The sequence below is a fragment of the Schistocerca gregaria genome, chromosome 3, assembly GCF_023897955.1.
Source record: "Schistocerca gregaria isolate iqSchGreg1 chromosome 3, iqSchGreg1.2, whole genome shotgun sequence".
In the NCBI taxonomy this organism is placed as follows: Eukaryota; Metazoa; Arthropoda; class Insecta; order Orthoptera; family Acrididae; genus Schistocerca; species Schistocerca gregaria.
Window position 1 is genome coordinate 513,775,693 of NC_064922.1, and position 26,046 is coordinate 513,801,738.

The following is a 26,046-nucleotide window of genomic DNA, read 5'->3' on the forward strand; positions in this document are numbered from 1 at the left end:
GCGAGTAGCGGCTCCACGTCACGAAAGGGGACCACAGCCTCGATACCACATCCAGTGAGGCCACCGGCAGAGAATGAAACGGCGGTCTGTCGATGCTTGATAGGTCCGCCAGGAACTGTGTACGGAGCTCACGTTATGCTTTTCATAGAACAGAAAGTGTGAAATTAGGAAGCATATCTAACGAATAATGTCAAATCTAACCAAAAGAAGTTGGGCTTAGTAATTCAGCCAATATAGTCTCGGGACATAATTCTGACGGGGAAGAAAACACGTATGGGCATCCCCAAGGCTTAGTCTTTGGTCCACTATTGTTCCTACTATATGTAAACGATGTTCCATCTTATATACAACTACCAGAAATAGCTCTTTTTGCAAATGACGTTAGTATTGTAATCAGACCAAATATACAGAAAGAAACAGAAGAAATGGTAAACAGAATTCTTAAATGTATCATTGACTGGTATTCTGTTGATGGTCTCATCCTCAGTTTTAAAAATGCACAGCATATTCAGTTCTGCACATCTACAGCAATGTCAAGTGTAACACGGCTAGGAAATAACAACTAGGGTGGAAAGTTCAAAATTCTTAAGTGCCCATATTGGCGAGAATTTAAATTGGAAAAACCACATTTTTGAACTCCTAAAAAACTTAGTTCAGCCACATTTGTACTTACAATCATTGGATATTGGGTTGAGTCAGTTGACATATTTTGCATATTTTCATTCAATAATGTCGTATGAAACAATGTTACGGGGTAACTCGTCTTTATGAAAGTAAGTCTTCATTGCACAAGAACGTGCTCGCCCAGAATCATCGTGCAGATGTTTGTTTAAGAACTTTGCCATTCTGACTACTGCTTCACAGTATATTTATTCCCTCATGAAGTTTATTGTAAATAACCCGCTTCAGTTCAAAGGAACAATGATGTGCGTAACTATAATACCAGAAGGAATTAATTTTCCCGTTAGCACAACAAGGGGTGCTGCAACAAAAATTTTTGATCTCTGGCCTGATGATATAAAATGTCTGACAGACAGCAACGTGAAATTTGAAAACAATCTGAGAAAGGTTACCCGTGACAGCTCCTATTCTGTAGAACAATTTCCACTACTGTAATGTGGGAAAGGTGGTGGGCAGGGCTTACTAACTCGCAAGACCTGTATATATTGTTTCATTTTGAAAAAAAAAAGAGCTTATAAATTTTCAGAATGTAACTAAATGTACACATCTATTTCCGATGTGAATATAAAATGACTCGTTCCTCCGCATTACGATCTGTGGTCAAAAGTGATCCATAGAACGTGAAACTAAGCAACTAACAAACATCCCATTATTTGAGTCGCCTACCTGTTAAAACACCAAGTGAAGAAATTGAGTGAGTTTATTAAAATATAAAAATAGCCAGGCCTGTTATTGTAATACAAGATAAAAATGCCAAAAGCAGTGTGGTTACAAAAACAGAAATAACTTTTAGCAAATAATATAACTACTTGTTAACAAAGCAGAAGTGTGTGGGGGAAACATGTTGCCATTAGAGTGCGCCACATACCACAGTAGGGTGAATGAAAAGCGAATCACTGGTGTGTGTGGGAGGGGGGGGGGGGGGGGTTCAGTCGGCAGAGACCACAGCTTGAGATCTGAACACAGCAGAACATCTTAAGTTCGTGTCTTCACGTTAGTGGTCAGAATAAGGTACTTGCATATGTCTAAAATTTTCATTTCAATGAGTGTATTACCTTTTTATCCTAAAAGTCTTCGCCAGTCTTATGTAGCGACTAAGCAAAGTAATAACCTGAGAGCGTTGCTTATTCCGGGACGCAGCCACACGTTTTCTCGACACTACCACCTCGCCGGCCCAAAGTGGATTGCAAAAGGCAGCTTCCGGCGGCGGCGGCGGCGGCGGCGGCGGCGGCGGCGTGTCCCGTGAAGCAGAAATTCCGGGTCGTTACGGCGTCGAGGGCCTGGACCTGCGCTAGGAGGCTGAGGGGCGCCGCGGCCGTGGGGAAAAGCATTTAAAGCGCGGAAAGCGTGCGAAGTGAGTCCTCGAAAGTTTGCGGAGTGGCCGCCACTTTGCGCTCCTAAATAACTAATGCGGGGCCCGCGTCTCGCCGCTGCCCGTCCTCCGGCAGAGAGGGGCCCTAAAAACCCGCCCCCGGTCCGGCGGCCTCGGCGCTCGCCTTTCTCCTGCACTTTATGCGCGCCCCAGTACTTGTCCGTACTTGCTCGCCGTAGGTAGACCAGCTATCACTAGGTATCTGGCCATTACTAAAGGTCTGCACGGATGCCGATATCCCTAGTAGAGTCTAATAACTATCTCGCGGGTAAAAGCCAGCGCCGATGCGAACATCCACAGGTGTATCTGAGGGTGTCCGGATTAATACGAGAGGTTATGAATTTTTGACTATCACTGTTATGTTCTTGACAACCACTTTCTCTCCATCGTCCACCCATAGGTTTCGTTCAGCATCACGAGAATGGTACTGACCGTCTTGCATATTATAGAAAATTTTATGCAAACTAATGACTTTTTCACAATCTACATCCGTAACGATTGTGATTGTAGCAGTTTTTGTAATAGCGATGTGGTTCACAACATCGGGGATAGTTTTCTAATGACTTTTTCACCATATACATCTATAACTATTGTGATTGTAGCAGCCGGCCGCTGTGGCCGAGCGGTTCAGTGCGCTTCAGTGCGGAACCACGCGGCTGCTACGGTCGCAGGTTCGAATCGTGCCTCGGGCATGGATGTGTGTGATGTCCGTACGTTACTTATGTTTACGTATTTCTAAGTCTACGGAACTGATGACCTCAGTCCCATAGTGCTTAGAGCGATTTGAAACATTTAACCGCTTGTTCCGTTAGTGGCCCATAGTCGCTCCCCGTGGGCGACCAGCTTAACAGTTTGACGGGCCCTAGCGAGACCTAGGAGGAGACAGCTCGTGGACAGCCCTGCTCCAGACGCCACCTGAGCCGGCGAGAGCCGTGAAGCGCGCGGTTCCGCCAACAGGCGGCTGGTCCGGGGCGTTACCCCCTGTGATACACGACGGCGTACGACCTGGCGCCGCCGTGCACTGCCGCCGCTCGCCCCTGCCTCACAGCCACAGGCCAGAGCTGCGTTTCCGCCTGATAACGCGGCATTAGCTGCCGTCGCTTCCACGAAACGCGCTATCAATCGCCCGCCGAACTCTGCCCCTCTTCCCGGAAAAGGGGGCGCGCTTATCTCAGGAACGCTGTGAGCCGCCGGCATATATGTATGTATATATTTATATTTCGCCGAGGACAGGTCACTGGGTCAACACACCGCATTGTTCCACTGTTTGTTGTTGTTATTGTTGACGTGCCTGCTGTTGCTGCTGGAATATTGTCTCAGTGCAGAGATATAGGACGCGAGATCGCTAACGCACTGTGGGGCAGTTGTTTTCGACTCAGTGGTAGCCAGATTTTTTTGCGAGGAGAATTTTGTTGAAGAGGAGGAGAAGTGGTGGAGGTGTACAGTAGGAGTGCGAAACACGATTGGTTGAAGTATATCGGCTAGTGACACGCCGCATGCGGTGAAAACTGGTGCATCATCTCACCGTTGAACAGTGCTCGATTCTTAATCCTGTCAAGCTCAGTTTTTTTATCGTTCTTTCGTCATTGGACTGTGGCTTTTTCCTAAATAAACTCTGTCCTCTCTCCCTCCTAACAGACCTCGGAAGGGTCAACAGGACCGACCGACCGCCGTGTCATCCTCAGCAGATATAGGCGTCACTGGATGCGGATATGGAGGGGCACGTCGTCAGCACTCCTCTATCCCACCCGTTGTCAGTTTTCTTGACAGGATCTTCTACATCTTAGTCAAATAGCTCCTCAGTTTGTCTCACAAGGGCTGAGTGCATCCCGCTAGCCAATAGCGCTCGACAGACCTGGACAGTGTTAGCCAAGTCCGACAGCGCTTAACTTCGCATGTCTGACGATGAACAGGTGCTACCACTGCGACAAGACCGTCGACCTTTCTCCGAAATAATTAGAATTATATATTAATACCTTCAGCTGCTGACGGCCGTTGATATATATCAACGGGGACAGGTGAAAATGTGTGCCCCGACCGGGACTCGAACCCGGGGTCTACTGTTTACATGGCAGACGCATTACTCATCTGAGCCACCGAGGGAACATGTCCGAAAGAACAGACACCATATCCATGTAAGTACTTAGTTCTGGCAATACCGGCCATGACCTTTCTCTTCTGTGCGGATGCACACATATTACCCGAACTCTTACCGGACTCCGTAAGAATGTCTTCCACGAGTAATGAGTGTGGTGGGTAGGGACACTACGAATGTAGTGTGTGGACATATGAGGTGAGAATGTTGGTCTCACGGGAGGCCTGCGCGAAATAGACCCTGCAGTCGCAATATCCTCTGTGCCCTAGATGGCTCAGATGGATAGAGCGTCTGCCATGTAAGCAGGAGATCTCGGGTTCGAGTCCCGGTCGGGGCACACTTTTTCATTTTTCACCTATCCCCATTTATATATATCAACGCTCGTCAGCAGCTGAAGGTATTAATATCTATTTCTAATTTCGTTCTAGACGGCTGCAGGCCATCAATGGTGTCTGTTCTTTCGGACATATCCGGAAGAACAGACATTTACGTATACATTTTTCCGGAATAGGTGCAGCGTAATTCTGTAAGGCATTGGTTCCCAACCAGCGGATTACCCCCTGAGGGCGAAAATGAGATTTGCTGAAGAGTAAATACAAAAGGTTTTGATTACGTTTCGCTCGCTAAATTATTTTTGAAAGATGATTACTATTATCACTGTTTCGTAAGACTGTAATACTGATTACACAATTTACGACTCACTACTGTTTTTCAAATACTAGCATTAAGGCATGTCACAATATAGCGGATGTTGCAGCTTGTGAAATGGATGTATGAACAACATCTTCCTCACACAGTTCTCCCGTTACACACATGCTTTGCACTTTGTACCGTTCATCTTCACAGTAAAACTGTGACATAACCTGTGTTTAAGTAGCTCGTGAAAATACTTGCTCTGATAGTAGTTAGCTACTGCAGTGGACCAGAAACGAGAGAACAACACAGTAGTAGCTATAGAACGACACTGCTCTATGGTCTACGCAGTATTATTTTTATTATTATTATTAGTCGTAGTAGTAGTGGTGGCAATGTTCGGGCACAAAACGCTGTCAGCCTCAAGTCTTCCACTTTCTTCCAGTTTGGAAGTAAGGAGTCCAGTAATTAAATGATTTATAAACAGTAACTTCGAGTATATTAAAATACGTAGGTGCAGGATGTGGAGGAAGCGGGTGTCGCTAGCGAGAGGAGTGGCAGAGAGGAATGCTACTTTGAACGCCTTCGCTTTTAACTATGTTTATCTTATAGAAAAAAAAATATTGTCCATCTTTTGCTACTGAATGTTTATTTTATTTCTAACCTAACACGATTCATCTATTCATATTAGACAATATCAGTGGTATGTAAAACAGAAGAAACGTGTGCAACTATACATGTTTTGTTATGAGACATGTAGTATTTCGTGACAGCACAATTAAGTTATCTTACTATTTACAGTTCTGAGTTTGTGATAAATCACAAAAATACAATTGTATTATTTGTTCGCAGTCAGTGTTTTGCGTATATCAGTTCTCAAGGTCAAAATATTGAGCACCTGGTTTTGGCAGTTCTAATAATAAACACAGGACTGTCTGAGTTTGTTTAGGTTTCGTGCAGTACGGCAGATGTTTGTGGGACCTCTTCTCCTAATGGCAGCACAGTTGTTTGCTGTGCTGTTATCGTGTCACTGTCTGATCACCTTCCATACATGCTATGCAGTTAAAGGCCTCTTCGAAGACTCTTTTCATTGTCACAGTAAACGTATACAATTCCATTAAAAGAAGAGAGATTCATCGTCATAGTTCGATAGCTATAAATGTCAAAAACTACTTTGTACGTCCACATCATCTGCTGTAACACCTCGATTTACTTACACACAGAAGGAAAAAAGGTCAAGCCTCATGGGTCGGGAGTGCATGTGACGTTATCGCAATGATTACAACATTGAGTCAAATTGGCAGATAACTTCGTGATATGAGCTCATTCATCATTATGACGGTGCACACCCTCTGTCCTGGATGCATGCTGCGATTCGGTTTGGAAGGATGTCGTAAAGTCGCCGTATCCTCTCTTGAGGCAAACTGGTGCGCAACTGTTAGCACCAGTCCTTGATATCCTGGATATTTGCACTGGGACAGCGTTGACGTCCGAGCTGGTCTCTAACACGTTCTATAAGGGACAGATATCAGAAACTGGGCGACCAGAGGCTCTTAGAGACAAGTGCCACCTGTAGAGGACCATTTTCTTGTTGAGAAATGGTAACACGATGCTGTGCCTCTCCAAAACATTGGAAGAAAGGGACGTCTCCCCAGATCGCGCCTTACTCGGCGACGAGGGTCATTTAGGGCAGTGCAGAATCGCAGTTCATAGCTGGACGCTGTGCCACACCATTCATCAGCAGTTCATGCTTCATGTTACGGAACGTCTTCAGCTGCAGACGTTCGTTCGTGGTGTTAACGGCAACACATTCGTGGGACAGTAATTTCCTAGTCAGGCTGCTGCTAGCTCCGACCATTGGTGCGGGAAGACACAAAATGCTGATGCGTGTCAGTTACTTGTTCTCGGATCGCAGGCACAGATGTGGAGAGATTACGATGTGCCTGGTGCAAAATATGGCAGTCCGGCCTTGCGATGGTCGGAGAGAACCTGATTGACGAGTATGCATGCCCTCACGTTCCCATGCAATTCACCATCGGGCCACTGTCACATCCGGTGCTCCACAAATGTGGATATTGTCTGATTCGACCAGCCGGACGCATAGAGACCCACAATGAGGTCACTTTCAAAGGCTGTCAGGTGCTCCTCAAGTCGAAATGTGGCATCCCTGTGTTCTTCACAAAGATCACTCAACGTCTGTCTCTTTTCACGCTCCATATACGCCCTACGAGTTCTGATAGCAACTCTAAACACGAAAAACGCCAATTCACTTTGGTGGCCGTTCAACTTGTCACAGCGAATTGCAACTCTTGTCGTTCACTTACCTGCCGATAGTCGGTAAGTGTACGAAGTTATGTCGACATACGACCATGTCTTCTTCGTGCTTCCCTTCCTTGAACAGGCATTTTAAATCGTGTTAGGAAAAGGAAGATTTATTTTCATATCTGTATGTGTCTGATAATGAAAGATGAGTCCGCAATAAAGCACTTAGTAGTGTTACCTTACACTGACATAGAAAATGTCATGGGATAGGCACCTAATATCGCTTGGTGTCTCCTCTGCCCGTGCAGATTGCAGTGTGACGACGTGGAAGTGAGTCTCCAAGTCTCTGGTACTTCTCTGGAAGCAGCAGACACCAGATCGTTTGCAGAGCGGCAGTCATTTCCGGTCTGTTCGTGGATGTAGAATCCATGGCACTGAGTCTGCGTTCCATGACGTCCAGGTACGCTCGATGGCGTTCGAAACTGGGCTCTGGGGTAGCCATCTCTGTCTTTGGACCTCACTTGCCTGTTCTTGGAACTATTTCCGGGTGACGTGAGAGCCATGTGACGTCGTGTTATCATCTTGAAACACCGCGCAACCGTCAGGGTGTTTGAAGGCCAAAAGTGGGTGGAGGTTATCCTCGAGCAGGTAAACATTCTGCAGACTATTCAAGTCCCTTACAGAACAACTAGCGGGCTCACCCCCTACCAGGAAAATGCAGCCCAGACCACAAAAGGGAGACCGCAGCCTTGGTAGGCGGGATCCATCGATTCATGTGATCTGCGCCACACACAGTGCTTCCAATCGGCATGGTGCAGTTGAAATCGTGATTCGCCCGACCGTATCGCGTTACGCCAAACTTCCAGTGTCCAGCCCTGGTGCTTGGCGACAAATGCTAGCCGTTGTGCCCGTTTACTTTGGGTTAAGAATGGCAAAGCGGTATGAAATGGAGTGAGATCATAATGACGGCGGTAGGTACGGCGAATGGTCGACTTGAGCTTATTGTGAGTATTTTAGGAAAGGGTAGTTCATCTATAAAGGAGATAGCGTACGGAACACTGCTGCGACACATCCTTGAGTAATGATCGAGTGTTTGGGACCCTTACCAGGTCGGAGTAAAGGAAAACATCGAAGCAATTCCGAAGCTGGCTGCTAGATTTGTTACTGATTGCTTCAATCAATATGTAACCATTTCGGAAATGCTCCGAAAACTCAAATGAGAAACCCTGGGGAGAATACGATGTTCTTTTCGCGAAAAACTACTGAGAAAATTTAGAGAACCGGCATGTGCGAGTGACTGCAGAACGATTCTACTGCTGCCTACGTATGTGCGTATGTTTAGCGTGAGGATCACGAAGACGAGAGAAATTAGGGCTTCTTCGGAAGCGTATATACAGTAGTTTTTATCTCGCTCTGTTTGAGAGTGGAACAAGAAATTGCGTCGCTTACGCTCACATTGGACATACTGAACAGCGCTCCTTGCCTGATGGTTGCAGTGTTTTCACCGCAGTGTTGGTAGCTATCTATCGCTCTCTTCAGCATATCCGCTCCTGTGCAGGTGACTCCGTCATCTGTAGTGACTCCTTAAGCAGCCTACAGGTTATCGACCAGCGTTTCCCTCGCCATCATTTGGTAATGACTATCCAGTAGTCTATGCCCTCGGAAACACAGGACGTTCAGTGCTCTTCATTTGGACCCCAGGACGTGTCGGAATCCGGGCAATGAACTTGATGACACGCTGGCCAAACAGGCTACCGGTAAACCGATTCTGGAGATCCGCCCGCCGGAGACTGATCTCCGATCGGCCTCATGCCGTAAAGTTTTCGAGATCTGGGATACTAAATGACGGATCTTTCAGCACACCAAATAAACTCCGTACTATCAAGGAGACACGACTTTGTGGCGGTCTTTCATACGAGACACTGGCATGGACTCCGTTGTCCTGTGCCCGCTGCACATCGCCCATACTTGCCTAACTCATGGTCATTTCCTCCTTCGCGATAACCCACCCCAGTATCGCTGTGGTTCCCACTTTACTGTCGTCCATAACTTGTTGGACTGCCCAATTTTAGCCCTCTGCAGCGGCCTTTCATGCCACACTGCTAACGGCGTTGGGAGACAATGCTTCGACGGATGATACAGTTTTACGTTTGATTCGTGAGGGGCTATTTTTTAATCACACAATCTAAGTGTGGGCGTCTGGCCCTCTCTCTCGGGCCTCCACCCTCCCTCCATTTAAACTCTTCCTACCAGACCGATGTGGGTAATGCGGCGCCACACCCGTTTTCATATTATTATTTCAACATAAAGCATCAGTTAATGTCGTACATAATATCCAGTTGACGAAAACTTTCAATCAGGTATGTACAGTAATTCAAGTGGACCGTTTGAGAGTTTTGTTCCTTTCGGGAACGCGAAACCGAATTTGAATTACTTAAGTGAAACAGTTACAAAACACAGGTTCGGAAGTAGAGAGAGAGAGAAAAGTTACAATAATTAGCGTGTCAGCAGTTCTATAAAAGTTCCGGGTGTCCTACGTATTAATAATAGGGGTATTAACTGTACACTTGCTTGTAGGTATCGATCGACGACCCACTTCATCTTCAATAACTCAAAAATTCTTCACCAGGCTTGATTATTAAAAAAATCAATTTCTCAAGATGAAATCAGATTCAGATTCTATCTATTATATCCACACAGACAGTCACTTAAAAAAATCTTGATGGAAAAATAATTTATCGCTTTCGCGAACGTATTTTATTACAAAGTAAGCTTTACATTAACAGCGTTGTCAGTCACTTGAAGTCCAAGCGAGAACCAGCTAGTCACCATAACATTTTTTATGTACAAAATTGAGCACTCATTTTTATGTTTGTTACAGGCAAGCGCTTGATTTCTTATGTAAATGACAGCACGATAACACACGCCGATAGAATCTTATTTCGTCCGGTTCCCTTCGCCTGATGCATAACAGCGGTAAAATTTCTGCTTGCGAGCAGCGCCGAAGATGCCATCAATGTCGTGTTACGGCGCTCCCCCTCTATATGGAACAGACACGAAAGAAAACCCGTTTCAATGCACAATTGCCGACCGCAGTGGCTGAGCGGTTCTAGGCACTACAGTCTGGAACCACGCGACCTGAGCAGTTGAGTCCCATAGTGCTTAGAGCCATTTGAACCAATACACAATTCAGGCTTTACAACCACACGAATAACACTCACAATAATCCCACTAAATATATAACGTCATACAGATATAATAGATAGGGTAAGGTGAGGTAAATCCGACCTAGTAATTTCTTGTGGCTATAAAACGCCTATACGAGGTCGGGTCTTAACTTTATATACGTTAAATTATATGTAATATAAAGGAGCAACTGTTTGCAAAATATTTTTGTTATACTGTCAGTAGTTTATGACACATCCGTATTTTAAGAAACGTCCATTTTTGCCATTTGCAAAAATGGTGGGGTAAATCCGACCCCCTGTTTGTTTGGCTGATTTTGCACAGAAATAGTTCTAAATGAACGGTTTTTTGGGAAATAATTACAAACAGTTATATTTTTTATATGTTGTTGCTGTGGTCTTCAGCCCTGAGACTGGTTTGATGCAGCTCTCCATGCCACTCTATCCTGTGCAAGCCTCTTCATCTCTCAGTACCTACTGCAGCCTACATCCTTCTGAATCTGCTTAGTGTATTCATCTCTTGGTCTCCCTCTACGATTTTTACCCTCCACGCTGCCCTCCAATACTAAATTGGTGATCCCTTGATGCCTCAGAACATGTCCTACCAACCGATCCCTTCTTCTCGTCAAGTTGTGCCACAAACTCCTCTTCTCCCCAATCCTATTCAATACCTCCTCGTTAGTTATGTGATCTACCCATCTAATCTTCAGCATTCTTCTGTAGCACCACATTTCGAAAGCTTCTATTCTCTTCTTGTCCAAACTATTTATTGTCCATGTTTCAATTCCGTACATGGCTACACTCCATACAAATGCTTTCAGAAATGACTTCCTGACACTTAAATTTATACTCGATGTCAACAAATTTCTCTTCTTCAGGAACGCTTTCCTTGCCATTGCCAGTCTACATTTTATATCCTCTCTACTTCGACCATCATCAGTTATTATTCTCCCCAAATAGCAAAACTCCTTTACTACTTTAAGCGTCTCATTTCCTAATCTAATTCCCTCAGCATCACCCGACTTAATTTGACTACATTCCATTATCTTCGTTTTGCTTTTGTTGATGTTCATCTTATACCTTCCTTTCAAGACACTGTCCATTCCGTTCAACTGCTCTTCCAAGTCCTTTGCTGACTCTGACAGAATTACAATGTCATCGGCGAACCTCAAAGTTTTTATTTCTTCTCCCTGGATTTTAATACCTACTCCGAATTTTTCTTTTGCTTCCTTTACTGCTTGCTCAATATACAGATTGAATAACATCGGGGAGAGGCTACAACTCTGTCTTACTCCCTTCCCAATAACTGCTTCCCTTTCATGCCCCTCGACTCTAATAACTGGCATCTGGTTTCTGTACAAATTGTAAATAGCCTTTCGCTCCCTGTATTTTACACCTGCCACCTTCAGAATTTGAAAAAGAGTATTCCAGTCAACATTGTCAAAAGCTTTCTCTAAGTCTACAAATGCTAGAAACGTAGGTTTGCCTTTCCTTAAAGGTCAGTATTGCCTCACGTGTTCCAGTATTGCTACGGAATCCAAACTGAACAAAAATAACAGTGTTTAGATTACTAAGTCTATTGAAAGTTAAATGAATGTAAATTTTAACTGGAAAAAGATTATTTCATTGCACGGCGGTGCAACAGCAATGTCGATTTCGGAATGTTGAAATCACGAGCGACAGCTCATAAAGATATTCCCGTTTGCATTACAGCAACTGCTCGGCGAATATCGTTTTGACTGTGTTTTGTCGCTTTTCGTTTGTAATTGCGTACCATTTTCCTAAACATAAACAAAAATTCACTTTATTTCCATAAATAAATAATTTCATGCACATAGACGTTAAAAATATGCAGTCGGATTTACTCCTCCTTTTAGCGGTCGGATCTACCCCACCATGCTTTTTCATGTAACACACACAGAAACAATTTACACAAAATTTCCAACTAAAACTATAGATACACTGAATAGGTCATTAAATGCGCTACAAAATCACATACCGTTTGTTTTGCGATCGTTTTATTTAATAGGGTAAATATAGTGATGCAATATGCACAAAAATTAAATTGAAACAATCTAAAACACACTTGTTGTCTTTTGGGTGTCTAAATTTCAGACGCGGCAAAGCTGCCAAGGTGACATTTTCGTTATTTTGATGCTCTATATGGTAACAGTAATGCGAAATCGCTCCGCTTTGCCGTTTCCCACAAATAGAGGGCGGTCGGGTTTACCCACCCGGTAGGATTTACACCTCCTTACCCTATATGATTAGGGGAAACGAACTGGCGGCTGTGGCTGCCAAAGACGCATGTTCCCTCCCTCACGTTGTTGAATGTGCCGTCCCCCTCCATGCTGTAACCTCCCTTTTACGTTTTCGTGTTATGCATCAATGGGAAGAGGAGTGGCTGGCAGTTTCTGACAATAACTACCATGGCGTACGTCCTACCAGTCATACAGGCGGGATGAGATTCTCCTCACTCGCCTCCTTATCAGGTAGAGTCCCTTAACGCATGGTTTTTTACTCCGGCGGGAGGACCCCCCAATCTGCAGTGCTTGTGGCGTCCAGATTACTGTCCGCCACATTTTACTTGACTGTGTTTTATTCTCTGTCCAGAGGGCGGTGGTTTCTTTGCTATCGGATTTGCCCTCTATTTTGCAAGACGACGCAGCGACTGTGGTTAAGGTCTTACGGTTTTGTGTCCTGTCCAATCTGTACCCTCGGATTTTAGGGAGAGGGTTTTAATGTGCTGCTGGGTGACTGGCTCACCCAGGTTTTAGGTAAGAGGTCCGCCAGTCACGATTACCTCCTTGTTTCCCTTCGGTTTCTGTTCTGTTTTCCTTGTGTTCCCTTTCCTTTTTTAGTGTGTTTCTTCTCCTCTTGTTTTGCCTCTGTATGTGAGCATTTGGAACTGCGTCAGGTCTGTGTCTTTTAGCCGTTCTCCTTGTTCGGTGTCCGTCTTCGTCCCTTCACTGCATGTGTTCCTGTTTCTATGCGTTTGGGCGCTGATGACCACGCTGTTTAGCGCCCGTAAACCTCAAACACACACACACACACACACACACACACACACACACACACACACACACACACACACACCTATATAATTAGCTGCAAACTGAGTGGTGGGAGACATGATGTAACTGCCTTGATAGATGGTTAAACTACGATACTTAAGGAAGTGTGCTTAGTATACAGATTACGTATGCAGAAGTAGGTAGTTTACTGAATGCTAATTAAAAATGTATATAAGAAAATAATTAATGAAACGCGAATAAAGGAAAAGTTTGTGAGATTATAGGAATAAATCAGACGGTACAGTGGAAAGTTCAGAATTAGTGCGAGGTACTCCTGTGCACTGTACAAGGCATGAGCAATAGCGCGCAGCATACTGCCCGATGAGAAATTTGCGATGCAGCCTTAAATCTGACTAGACACCCCGCCAGACTATGTCGAGACGCACGATTGTTTTCATGACCTACTTCCACGCTGTTCATCGCGTCCTATCATGCACTGCCCGCCGTTATCTGTTCATTAGATCTGGTAAGAGGCTGCGATACGGCCGCAGTAGGGATCGGCGATTGCGGCAGCAGGCGCACGCAGGGGAGATAATAAATCTGTGGCTGCCGATTACAGGCCGTTGGGCGGCGTCGGAGGCTCGTAAAGATTTCGCGAAACGGCGGCCGGAATGCGGGCCGTGTGCGCCGGTTCCAGGGCCCGCTCAGTACGTGTGTAATAAGCCGGCTAGAGCGCCCGCGCCATTACGCCGGCTAGCAATGGGAGCCGCCGGCAAATGCCAGTCGCTTAATTGCGCGCGGCCTGACGAGTTGCATAAGGACTGGGGGCCGCTTTCTCCGGCGCCGGCCGATGAATGAGTGCGGGGAGCGAGTGTGCGCGCTGCGGCGTGGGCGACCGTCGCGCGCGGTCGCGGTACGCCGCCCGGGATGCCGGGTGAGCCGCGGCTGCCGTAGGCGCACTCGAGCCGGCACAGCTCGCTCAAGGAGCCGGCGTCCCTGCGTAGAGACGCGTTTTCGTCCTTTGCGCTGGCCGAGTTCACCTGTCTCTACCGAAGAGGCGGTCGGCTCAGATGCCTGTCACTTGGTGACGAGAGATCAAAAGCGGAGCGAGTACAAGGCCTGTATTGAGGGTTGCGTACGTCACAAACCAAGGCGCCGTTGTTACGTCTGTGTTGCTGAGAAAGCGTTTAAGGAGACCAAACAGCTAAGGTCTCCAGATTATTCCCTCCCCCCAATCAGGACAGAAATAGTGTAGCATATAGGATAAGTTCTTCGGGGAAGTGTGTTAAATGTTTGCGTAACCTGTATCAGAGTTGGGCCAGGGGAACTAGCCTGTTATTCACTTAGTGCGACATGGAAAACCGCCGAAGAACCACATTCAGGATGCACTGAACCCTTGTCGTTAAACCCTCGGGCAGGTTCGATCTCCGTCCCGGAAGTGGTCGCGTTAACACGTGCTCATGCCCAGGCGAGTATATCAGTGCTATAATACCTTCCTCCGTTGCTGCTGTAGTTTTACGACTATGACGCTGTGGTCGCCTCCTACTCGTCTACTAGCCCATTCTTACTTAAGCGGGCAGGGATGTAACGCTACGACGTAGCAAGGAAGTTGTATCCATGGCCTCTCTGTTGTATTGTAGCACTGACAGGGTGAAAATGACTGACTGTCGGGATCAAATGGGCTCTGACGAAGCTATGTTTCGTGAGACTATGTAGGCTGTAAGGCGAAAATGAAGTGACGCAGTATATACAATTGCACATTTGCTCCATAGTTGGAAGGGTGATACCTGGAAAAAATTCGATGCTATAGTCGACCCTTCAGACGGATGACACACAACGTTTGTCCAGAGCAAAGGAAATGATTATATTTTTGTTTCATAAATTTACAGCGGTCTTTGACATGTGCACTACTGTTTGGAAAAACAAATGATTAGTATTATAGCTCTGCATATGGATTGCGAGTGTGGAAATTCATTTCGGAGTAGTGACATGGACTCAAAGATCGCCTGAATGTGCTGCTGGGGAATACTCTGACAGGCGGTTTGTAGACGCGTCTACAAAGCATCAACTGTGGCTGCAGGAGCACTAGAACGAATAAGCTGGCGATCGACCACATCCTAACATGTCCGATGGGCAACGTGTCTGGCGAACGGGAAGGCCAGGGAAGCTGTCAGACTCGTTCTTTGAAGAGGGGTTGCATATTCCTCGCCACATGCATCTGGGTGTTATCCTGTCGAAATATGGGATGTGGAGCGGCGTGCAGCTGGGCAGTGCGTCGGGCTGTAAAATCTCCCTAATGTATTGGTAGCTGTTCAGTCTGCCTTCAGGACGTAGGAGACAAGATCACGTGTTATAGGCAATGGCGAGTCCAAGCCATTACACTTGGCATTCGTCCGCTATGCCGCTCAACAATGCAGTCTGCCTGATTGCGTTCGCCACGACGGCGTCGAACACTGTGGGATAAATTGAACTGGCAGTCCCCAGCTCGTGGTCTAGTGGCTAGCTTTGCCACCTCTGGATCACGGGGTCCCGGATTCGATTCCCGGCCGGATTGGGGATTTTAACCGCCTGGGGACTGGGTGTTTGTGCTGTCCTCATCATTTCTGGACTGTGTAAAAATTGGAAATTTGCACAGGCGGTGACTACCACGCAGTTGAACGCCCCACATCATCATCATCAGCAGCAGCAGCAGCAGCATCATCACCTTGAACCGGCGCTCGTTCGAAAACACTAAATTTTGCTGTTCAGAACGCCATTGTCGGCGTTCACGTGCCCATTTTAGTGTGCGGTATTGGTGGGTTCTCGTCATTGGAAGCCGACGCAATGGCATGCGTGACACCATTCCAGATTGCAGAAGACGGCGTCGCATCGTCGACGCAGTCATGTCCAGACCCGTAGCAGTGCTCCAACGTGTGGACGAAGCTATTACGTCCGTCACGGCCCAGCAGACAAGACGGCGGTCACCTTGCGCTGTGGTCACATTGTGTCGTCCAATACCCTGCCGGCGCTGTACGCAGCCTCTTCTCTCCACTGGTTCCACAAACGCCTCCTTGTTCAAGCAGCGTGTCATGTACGATCCCCTGTTTCAGACGGACCCACCTCTAGGAGACCAACCATTCTGCTGCGTTCGAACGCACACACATGCCGGTATTCCACCCGGGGTGACGTCGGCGAGGCATAGTGACACTTTGTTGTGTTTCCACTTCGTATGACGAGTCGGTACCAACCGAGCATTGCGTGACACTGACCTGTCGGGCTACACAAAAGAGGTAGCTCTTGTATACATAATTGCATGCATATTTTGTAGTAGTCATTCTGAAGACTGGTTTGATGCAGCCCTCTAACCAAATCCATTCTGTGCAAGCCCCTTCATGTTCGAGTAACTACTGCAAATCACTTCCATCTGAAACTGCTTACTGAGCCCATCTGTTTATCCGCCACACGTTCCTCCATTACTATATTAACATCGAAGCACGAACAGTCCACGGGTGTACTGTCGGTCCATACTGTCCAACGACCAATATTTCGGAGGTCAGACATGTCGCCATCGTCAGGTGCGCTGACGAACTGAGCTCCTGATGGCGGGCTGCCGTATTAAATCCCCTCACTTCGCGAGGCGTTCTCTCTGCGGTCCTCGCCCGCGCGTCAGCGGTCGCTGAGACGCTGGCGTCGGCGTCTGTTGCGGCGTCGGTGAATTGCCTCGTCCGCCCTAGTCGCCCGTTCGTTTCCTTTCATGAGCGTCTTTTTAATTAGACTCAATGCTGGTTCCCATACCCTGCTGAGGTTGTAGCCGCAATCTCGGTTGATGAGTCCGTCCGTGGTACGAATTTCGATAGCCTCTCTAACGACGCTGTCCCAGTATTTAGATATCTGTGCCTAGACCCTGATATGTTGATAGTCCATTTCGTGATTTTCGGACAAAAAGTGCTCTGTGCCCGCCGACTTGTTGGGATTAGAGCGTGCCTCTGATGTTCCCGGCAGTGATCTTCGATGGTGCTCACTGTCTGTCCAATATAACTCTTCCCACACTGACATGGAGTCTGGTATATGCCGGCCTTCCACAACCGAGATCGTCTTTGACACTTCCCAATAATGCTCATGTTTTATTGGGTGTGTAAAATACAGTTCCTACTCGGTGTTTCCTCAATATTCGTCCTATTTTCCCCTATAGTGCGCCAGTATACTGTATATAGGCAGTGACTGTCTGTTCCTCCGTGACTTCTTACTTCTCCACACGCTGTACTGTAGAGGCGAAGACCGCGTCTGATCTGCCATTTCGGGTACCCGTTTTTCAAGAATACAGTTTTGAGGTGTTCCAGCTCATGGAGCAGCACTGGACTCGCATTCGAGATGACGACGGTTCAATCCCGCATCTGGCCATCCTGATTTAGGTTTTCCGTGATTACCCTAAACCGCTTCAGGCAAATGCCTGGATGGTTCCTTTGAAAGGACACGCCCGACTTCCTTCCCCATCCTTCCCAAATACGATGAGACCGATGACCTCGCAGTTTGGTCTCTTCCCCCAAATCAACCAACCAACCAATCATGGGGCAGACTCTGTGTCAGAGATGGTGCGCGCCCTGTGCACCAGTGTTTTTAGAACCCCATTCCTCTGCGAAGGGTGGTGGCAGCTATCCACATGCAAATACAGATCGGTGAGCGCTTTCTTCCTGTATTCCCGCGGAGTGAACGCCTCGCAGGGGGAAGGGATTTAAGACGGCCGCCCGCCCTCGGGAGCTCAGTTCGTCAGCGCACCTGTCTGATCGCCGAAATATTGATCCCATTTGACACTATGGACCGGCAGTAGACCCGTGGACTGTTAGAGCAAGAAATACGCCGGGAGGAACTGAAGAATCTCAGCATCGAAGCAGTTAAGAAGCGGGGTGCTACATTCTTTACCGGAAGGTTCGATCAGCACGCAAATATTACGGAGCTGCTTTGTCAACTCAAATGGGAATCTCTGGAGGAAGAGAGACTCTCTTTTCGCGGGGCACTATTGCTGTTATTTAGAGAACTGGCATTGGAAGATGATTTCAGAAAGATTCTGCCGCCGCAGAAGTACTACGAAGAGAAGAGAAATTAGGCCTCTTAGACAGAGGCAAATAGACAGTCGTTTCTCCCTCGCTCTATTTGCGAGTGGAACAAGAAAGTAAATGACCAGTAGTGGTACAAGGTACCCTCGGCCACGCACCATGCGGTGACTTGCGGAGTATGTATGTAGATGTAGATGAAGATTCCTCGTTTTCTCAGAATATGCCCCATTGACCGGTCGCGTCCTTTAGTCAAGCTGTGGCACAAATTTCCTTTCCCCTCAATTCTGTTCAGTACCTCCTGACGAGTTCCGTGATCTAATCATCAAATGTTCAACATTCTTCTGTAGTACCACATTTCAAAATATTCTGTTCTCTTCATGTCTGAACTGCTTATCGTCCGTCCACTTCCTTTCCAGGATTCATTCCAGAGAAATAGTTTCGGAAAAGACTTACTGATACTTAATTTATATCCGTCTTGAACAAATTTCTATTCTTGAGAAACGCTTTACGTGTCATAACCAAACTACATTTTATATGAAACTTCCTGGTAGATTAAAACTGTGTGGCGGACCGAGACTCGAGCTCGGGACCTTTGCCTTTCGCGGGCGAGCGCTCTACCGTCTGAGCTACCCATGCACGACTAACGACCCGTCCTCACAGCTTTACTTCTGGCAGTACCTCGTCTCCTACCTTCGAAACTTTACAGAAGCTCTCCAGCAAACATTGCAGAACTAACACTCCTGGAAGAAAGGATATTGCGGAGACATGGCTTAGCCACAGCCTGGGGGATGTTTCCAGAAAGAGATTTTCACTCTGCAGCGGAGTGTGCTCTGATATAAAACTTTCTGGCAGATTAAAAGTGTAGAGCACTTGCCCCCGAAAGGCAAAGGTTCCGAGTTCGAGTCTCGGTCCGGCACACAGTTTTAATCTCCCAGGAAGTTGTTTCATATCAGCGCACACTCCGCTGCAGAGTGAAAATCTCATTCTGGAAATACATTTTATATTCTCTCTACTTCTACCATATTCAGTTCTTGCGTTCCCAAATGGCAAAATTACTCTGCTACTTTTACTGTCTCAGTGTCTAACGTACTTCCCTCTGCATCATCTGATTTAATTCGAATAAATTGCTTTACTTTTGTTGATGTACATCTTATAATCTCATTTCAGGGCACTGACCATTCGTTTCAAATGCTATCCCAAGTCATTTACCGTCTCTGACTGAGTTACAATGCCTTAGACAAACCTCAAAGTTTTGATCAGCGGTATAAAATAGAATCCCAGCGAAATTGTTCAGTGTATTCGGACCTGTGGTATATTGTTATTGATGGCTTTATGATCATCTGAAAAGTCAAGATGTTCCATGTGTGTGTACACGCCCAAAAAAGTATGCAAGATCGTGTAAAGACCGGAAAGATGGGGTTTATGCTCGGTTTTGTGTTTCAGTATTCGTTGTGAAAACTACTTCCTGTACAAAATGGCTCTCAGCACTATGGGACTTAACTTCTGAGGTCATCAGTCCTCTAGAATTTAGAACTATTTAAACTTAACTAACCCAAGGACATCACACACATCCATGCCCGAGGCAGGAATCAAACCTGCGACGTAGCGGTCGCGCGGTTCCAGACTGTAGCGCCTAGAATCGCTCGGCCACCCAGGCCGGCACTTCCTGTGCAGCATAATAGAATGCGAACTGGTTATGAATGAGAAGACGTTATGTTATGATTAGGAAAGCATCACAGAGTGGCCACTGAAATATAAGGGTGACGGAGAGGTGAAACGCTGAAATTTGGTACCTGACCATGTCAACTGCTCAATATCTCCGTTTGTATCATTAAATAAAGATCTGGCGTATCTTTTCCGTACATCTGTTTATTCACTAACTGTGGTGCAGGCGGTGAAAATTAACTCTGCAGTACCGAGTGATACTTACTGACGTGGCACTATAAAAGGCATTCGTATCTTGATTTCGGATTCCTACCTCAATTTTTGCGTACGCAGAAATATTTGTGCATGTTCATGATATGGAGCTGTTTCATATCAGTAACGGAAACGTACTGACGTAAGAAAGCAGTAGCACATCTACTCCATTCTCAGAGAGATAAGAACTCGGTAACCCAAAGATAAACAGCATGTTCGAGAAGTAGAAGGTATTATAACTTTTGCTTGAAGTATCTCATCACACCTTTCCCTGCCGGGTAAAGCGATTCTGGTTTTCCTGGAAACCCAGGATGGTCTGTGATGCAACACGGGTACTCCACACAGTACTTGTCTCTTAATCGGTGTTGAGAAACGGCTGTTACATGTAATAGCCATATCATTTCACAGTAGTTATTTCGTTTCTCCCAACCTAGAGTAAACAAATGCTATCGTTTCTAGACTGAGTTAAAATTGATTCTTTTATTTCTTATACCCCGTAGGCTCAATACAGTGCAACTAGCCGAGGCGATTTTTATTACATACCGGCAGCAGTACCAGTAAAGTAAGCCTTTTCCTGGGCACTTTGATATCTCAGTATATCGGTTCAGAAAGGCTGCTGACTTATCATAATATGGTACAGGCTTCCAGACTGAGCCTCACACTCTGCAGCGATGTTATTTTGGTACGTTCTGGCCGATTAAAACTGTGTGCCGGACCGTGCTTCAAACTCTGTACCTTGTCTTTCGTCGTGAGTGCTCTCTTGACTGAGCTATCCAGACAGGAGTCAGGACCCTCCCTCACAGCTTCACTTTTGCCAGCACCTCTATCCTACTTTGCACGAGATTTCTGCGTTCCGGCCGAGACGGGACAATCGGGACCGACCGACCGTCGTGTCGTCCTCAACCATGACGTCATTTGGATGCTTTTTTGGAGTCGTGAGGTCGGCACACAGCTTCCCCGGCCCTTGTTGGCCTTACCAGGCGTTTCTCACTCTAGTAACTCCTCAGTCGGCATCACGAGGCTGAGTGGAACCTTGACAACTCCTTCCCATCAAGGGAAAGTTCTCGGCAGCGCTGATAATCGAGCCCGGCCCCTCCGCATAGCAGCCAGGTGCGCTGATCCTCAGAGCTACGGAGGTGGATCCTACTTTGCACGCTGCCATCAAATATCGCGCAGAACTGAATTTCTTGATGTGCAACAAAAGCCGGCCAGAGTGGCCGAGCGGTTATAGGCGCTACAGTCCGGAACCGCGCAACCGCTACGGTCGCAGGTTCGAACCCTGCCTCGGGCATGGATGTGTGTGATGTCCATAGGTTATGAAACTTCCTGGCAGATTAAAAGTGTGTGCCCGACCGAGACTCGAACTCGGGACCTTTGCCTTTCGCGGGCAAATGCTCTACCAACTGAGGTCCCGAGTTCGAGTCTCGGTCGGGCACACAATTTTAATCTGCCAGGAAGTTTCATATCAGCGCACACTCCGCTGCAGAGTGAAAATCTCATTCTGGAAACATCCCCCAGGCTGAGGCTAAGCCATGTCTCCGCAGTATCCTTTCTTTCAGGAGTGCTAGTTCTGCATGTCTCGCAGGAGAGCTTCTGTAAAGTTTGGAAGGTAGGAGACGAGGTACTGGCAGAAGTAAAGCTGTGAGTCCCGGACGTGAGTCGTGCTTCGGTAGCTCGTAGGTAGAGCATTTGCCCGTGAAAGGCAAAGGTCCCGAGTTCGAGTCTCGGTCGGGCACACAGTTTTAATCTGCCAGGAAGTTTCATATCAGCGCACACTCCGCTGCAGAGTGAAAATCTCATTCTAGAAACATCCCCCAGGCTGTGGCTAAGCCATGTCTCCGCAGTATCCTTTATTTCAGGAGTGCTAGTTCTGCAAGGTTCGCAGAAGAGCTTCTGTAAAGTTTGGAAGGTAGGAGATGGATACTGGCAGAAGTAAAGCTGTGAGTCCCGGACGTGAGTCGTGCTTCGGTAGCTCGTTGGTAGAGCATTTGCCCGCGAAAGGCAAAGGTCCCGAGTTCGAGTCTCGGTCGGGCACACAGTTTTAATCTGCCAGGAAGTTTCATATCAGCGCACACTCCGCTGCAGAGTGAAAATCTCATTCTGGGTCCTTAGGTTAGTTAGGTTTCAGTAGTTCTAGGGGACTGATGACCTTTGAAGTTAAGTCCCATAGTCCTCAGAGGCATTTTTTGCAACAAGAATGGAAGCAGCCATTTCGAAATAGAGCAAACTCTACAAATTGGAAACTGTTAACTGAAACACTCGGCTACCATAAGGGTAGAGGTCGAAGGCTACAGTAACTGCTGCTAGAAGACATCGATTTGCAGACTGGTCTATAGAGGATTGATGAATGATGCAGGCTGTGGCAGTTGTCACTGAACACAAATAAATGTAACATATTGGGCACACACACGAAAAGAAATCCACCACTGTATTACTACAGTATTGATGAAAAACTGCTGGAAATAGTATCTACCACAAAACATCTAGGAATAACTCTCCTGAGGGACCTTGCGTGAAATGACCACATAAAACAAAGAGTAGGAAAAGTAGGTGCGGGAATGAGATTCGATGGAAGAATTGTAAGGAAAGGTAACTCATTCCAGAAGGAAGTAGTTTATAAGGCGCTTGTTCGACTGATTTTTGAGTATTGTTGGTCGATATGAGTTCCTTACGAGGTAGGACTGATAGAACAGTTAGAGATGATCCAACGAAGAGCAGATACGGGATCGTTTACTCGGCGCGAGAGTTACAGAAATGCTAAGCAGAATCCAGTGGCAAACGTTACAAGAAAGGCACGGTACGTCACGGAGAGGTGCATTACTCGAGTGACTATTTTCCGGGAAGATCAGGACTACATATTATTTCCTCCCAAATACATCTCGCCAAATGATTCGAGACGTTACAGCTAATACAGAGTCTTACTGACAATCATTCTCTCACGTGCCACGGGACAGGGAATGGGGTGATGAGTTAGTGGTACAGAAGTACCCTTCGCCACACACGGTTTGTCGGCTTGTTGAGTGTAATGTAGATGTAAATAAAGTGAACTACGACTACAGGAGCTGTCTCTAAATCCCAAGAAATTTTGGTAATGCTTTAAGGCTACAAATTGCACAAAAATATGTTTCCAGAGACGGCTTCCGGTGATGTGCAATGCAGTGAAATGTAAATTAAAACTGTGTGCACGACCGAGACTCGAACTCGGGACCTTTGCCTTCCGCGGGCAAGTGCTCTACCATCAGAGCTACCGAAGCACGACTCACGCCCGGTACTCACAGCTTTACTTCTGCCAGTATCCGTCTCCTACCTTCCAAACTTTACAGAAGCTCTCCTGCGAACCTTGCAGAACTAGCACTCCTGAAAGAAAGGATATTGCGGAGACATGGCTTAGCCACAGCCTGGGGGATGTTTCCAGAATGAGATTTTCACTCTGCAGCGGAGTGTGCGCTGATATGAAACTTCCTGGCAGATTAAAACTGTGTGCCCGACCGAGACTCGAACTCGGGACCTCTGCAAGGTTCGCAGGAGAGCTTCTGTAAAGTTTGGAAGGTAGGAGACGGATACTGGCAGAAGTAAAGCTGTGAGTACCGGGCGTGAGTCGTGCTTCGGTAGCTCTGATGGTAGAGCACTTGCCCGCGGAAGGCAAAGGTCCCGAGTTCGAGTCTCGGTCGGGCACACAGTTTTAATCTGCCAGGAAGTTTCATATCAGCGCACACTCCGCTGCAGAGTGAAAATCTCATTCTGCAGTGAAATGTATTTTATTCTTATGCATTGTGTAGCCCATTCTATTCATACGAAACAGGCTGCAGGTGTCACAACCGAGGGAATGGTAGAAGAGTTATAATAAAGAGGGGTGTAAGGCAGGTTTGCTCATTGTCACTATTGATATGTAATTTGAGCGTTGAAGAGACAACGATGAACGTAGAGTGCCATTTTGGCGTGGTGATCGTTCGAAATGTATACCCGCCAGGGTAGCCGAGCGCGCTAACGTGCTGCTTCCTGGACACGGGAAGGCGCGCCGGCCCCGGATCGAATCCGCCCGGCGGATTAACGACGAGGGCCCAGCCTGGATGTGGTTTTTAGGCGGTTTTCCACATCCCACTAGGTGAATACCGGGCTGTTCCCCACGTTCCGCCTCAGTTACACGCGTCGCAGACGTTTGAAACACGTCCGCACTATTTCACGATTTACACTAGACGCAGACAGTTGGGGTACACTGATTCTGTCCTGGGGGTTACTGGGTGGCGGCAGGAAGGGCATCCGGCCATTCCTAACGCTAACATTGCCAAATCCGTTGTAACAACGCCGACCCTGCGATCGATGCGGGACTATGGCGTAAGCGAAAGAAAGAAAGACTCGTTCGAAGTGTACAGAAAAACAGCGTTGTCCGGTTTACTGGTGATTTGTCAGTGGTTGCCTACAGCGAACAGGAATTGAGTCGAGTGGAACCTGTGCTATCTATGACTATTATATACGCGTAAACAAAAAGAAATTAGGGTGCGCGGCCGGTGGACGTACGTGGCGGCTACATATTAAACATAGCTAGACAGGTAGACGAATGTTGCTATCTCGGAAACGAGGACTCCACAAGGCAGAGGGGCTTCTTAAAAAACTTGCAGATATTTAAAAGTAAGTCGCATCCCCATGTGCTTAGAAAGCTTACACTCAGATGAAAGGGGACGCGGGATTTTTGGTCATCCCTTTCTTAGTTCACCAGCTGCTGTGTACAGGAGTGAAACAGGGACCATTTTTCAAGTCTCTGTTGGAAGCAGTACAGAAGGACTTGGACGTCAGGTTAAAGGAGGTAGATACGGTGGCGATAGTGAGATGAGACTCTTGAGGTGGCTTACTGGTATGCTCTTTTTTTGCTTCTTTACGTGTTATAAATGAACACACAGAAGAGCATAGACGCTGGTTTACAAAAACATTGATGAGACTACTAGAAAAAAGTGGCCAGCCGGGCCTACAACTTTAGTACGGCTCATAACATACGGTACTACAGACCACGAGCCATGGAAGTGCTAGATTCTACTGTTGTAATCGAATCCTTAAGCTCAGGTACTCCTCACAATGAAAGTGACACAGAGACACTGGTACATGTAGAGAAATGTTTGATGGAAACCCGTAAATCTATTCCAGAGGTACACATAGACAGGCTTTTATAAGTCCTTAGTGCTCAAAGTGAACTGTCTGATGTTCATTAACATAAGATCTGCTTCAGGCTCGTTCATACATGTCTGCTGCTGTTCACTGTAACTCTCGAACTCTACTGCGAACTCTGCTTTGCTCGGCGTTTGAGGGCCTCTAATACGGCCGGCCGATGTGGTCGAGCGGTTCTAGGCGCTTCAGTCTGGAACCGCGCGACTGCCACGGACGCAGGTTCGAATCCTGCCTCGGGCATGGATGTGTGTGATGTCCTTAGGTTAGTTAGGTTTAAGTAGTTCTAAGTTCTAGGGGACTGATGACCACAGATGTTAAGTGCTCAGAGCCAGCCAGCCTCTAATACGGCGTTTTGGGTTGTAATGTGATAATACGTTACTGTGTCGCTTTTAACCTCCAATTCGCTATCAGTGAGCGTGAAACGAGCGGTTTCCCAGTGCATGTGGCCTGTTAATGGGCTGACGAAAGCTACTTGCACTGTTCGTCTTTACCTAAGTTATAAGGTTTACAGCTAATATTCGTACTTACATTTTTTTTGTTTTTGAGCCTTTCATGATTCGGTCATTACAAGTACGAACCTTGAGATCAGGAACAGATTCATGAATAAGCCATGTTTGGAGCATAGCCTTGTAAGCAAATGAAATATGAACTGTTTGGAAGAAAATATGAAACAGTTAAAAGGCTTTGAAGTGAA

General features: G+C 46.7%; 1 protein-coding gene and 1 non-coding gene across 2 annotated transcripts in view; both read left to right on the plus strand.

The window, feature by feature from the left end:
* Nucleotides 1-26,046, plus strand: part of LOC126354033 (tRNA dimethylallyltransferase) — a 1,733,584-nt gene that overhangs the window by 303,437 nt on the left and 1,404,101 nt on the right. The gene's annotated exons all lie outside the window — the stretch shown is intronic.
* Nucleotides 4,411-4,485, plus strand: Trnat-ugu (transfer RNA threonine (anticodon UGU)). The gene has a single exon. It is a non-coding gene; the product is annotated as a tRNA-Thr (tRNA).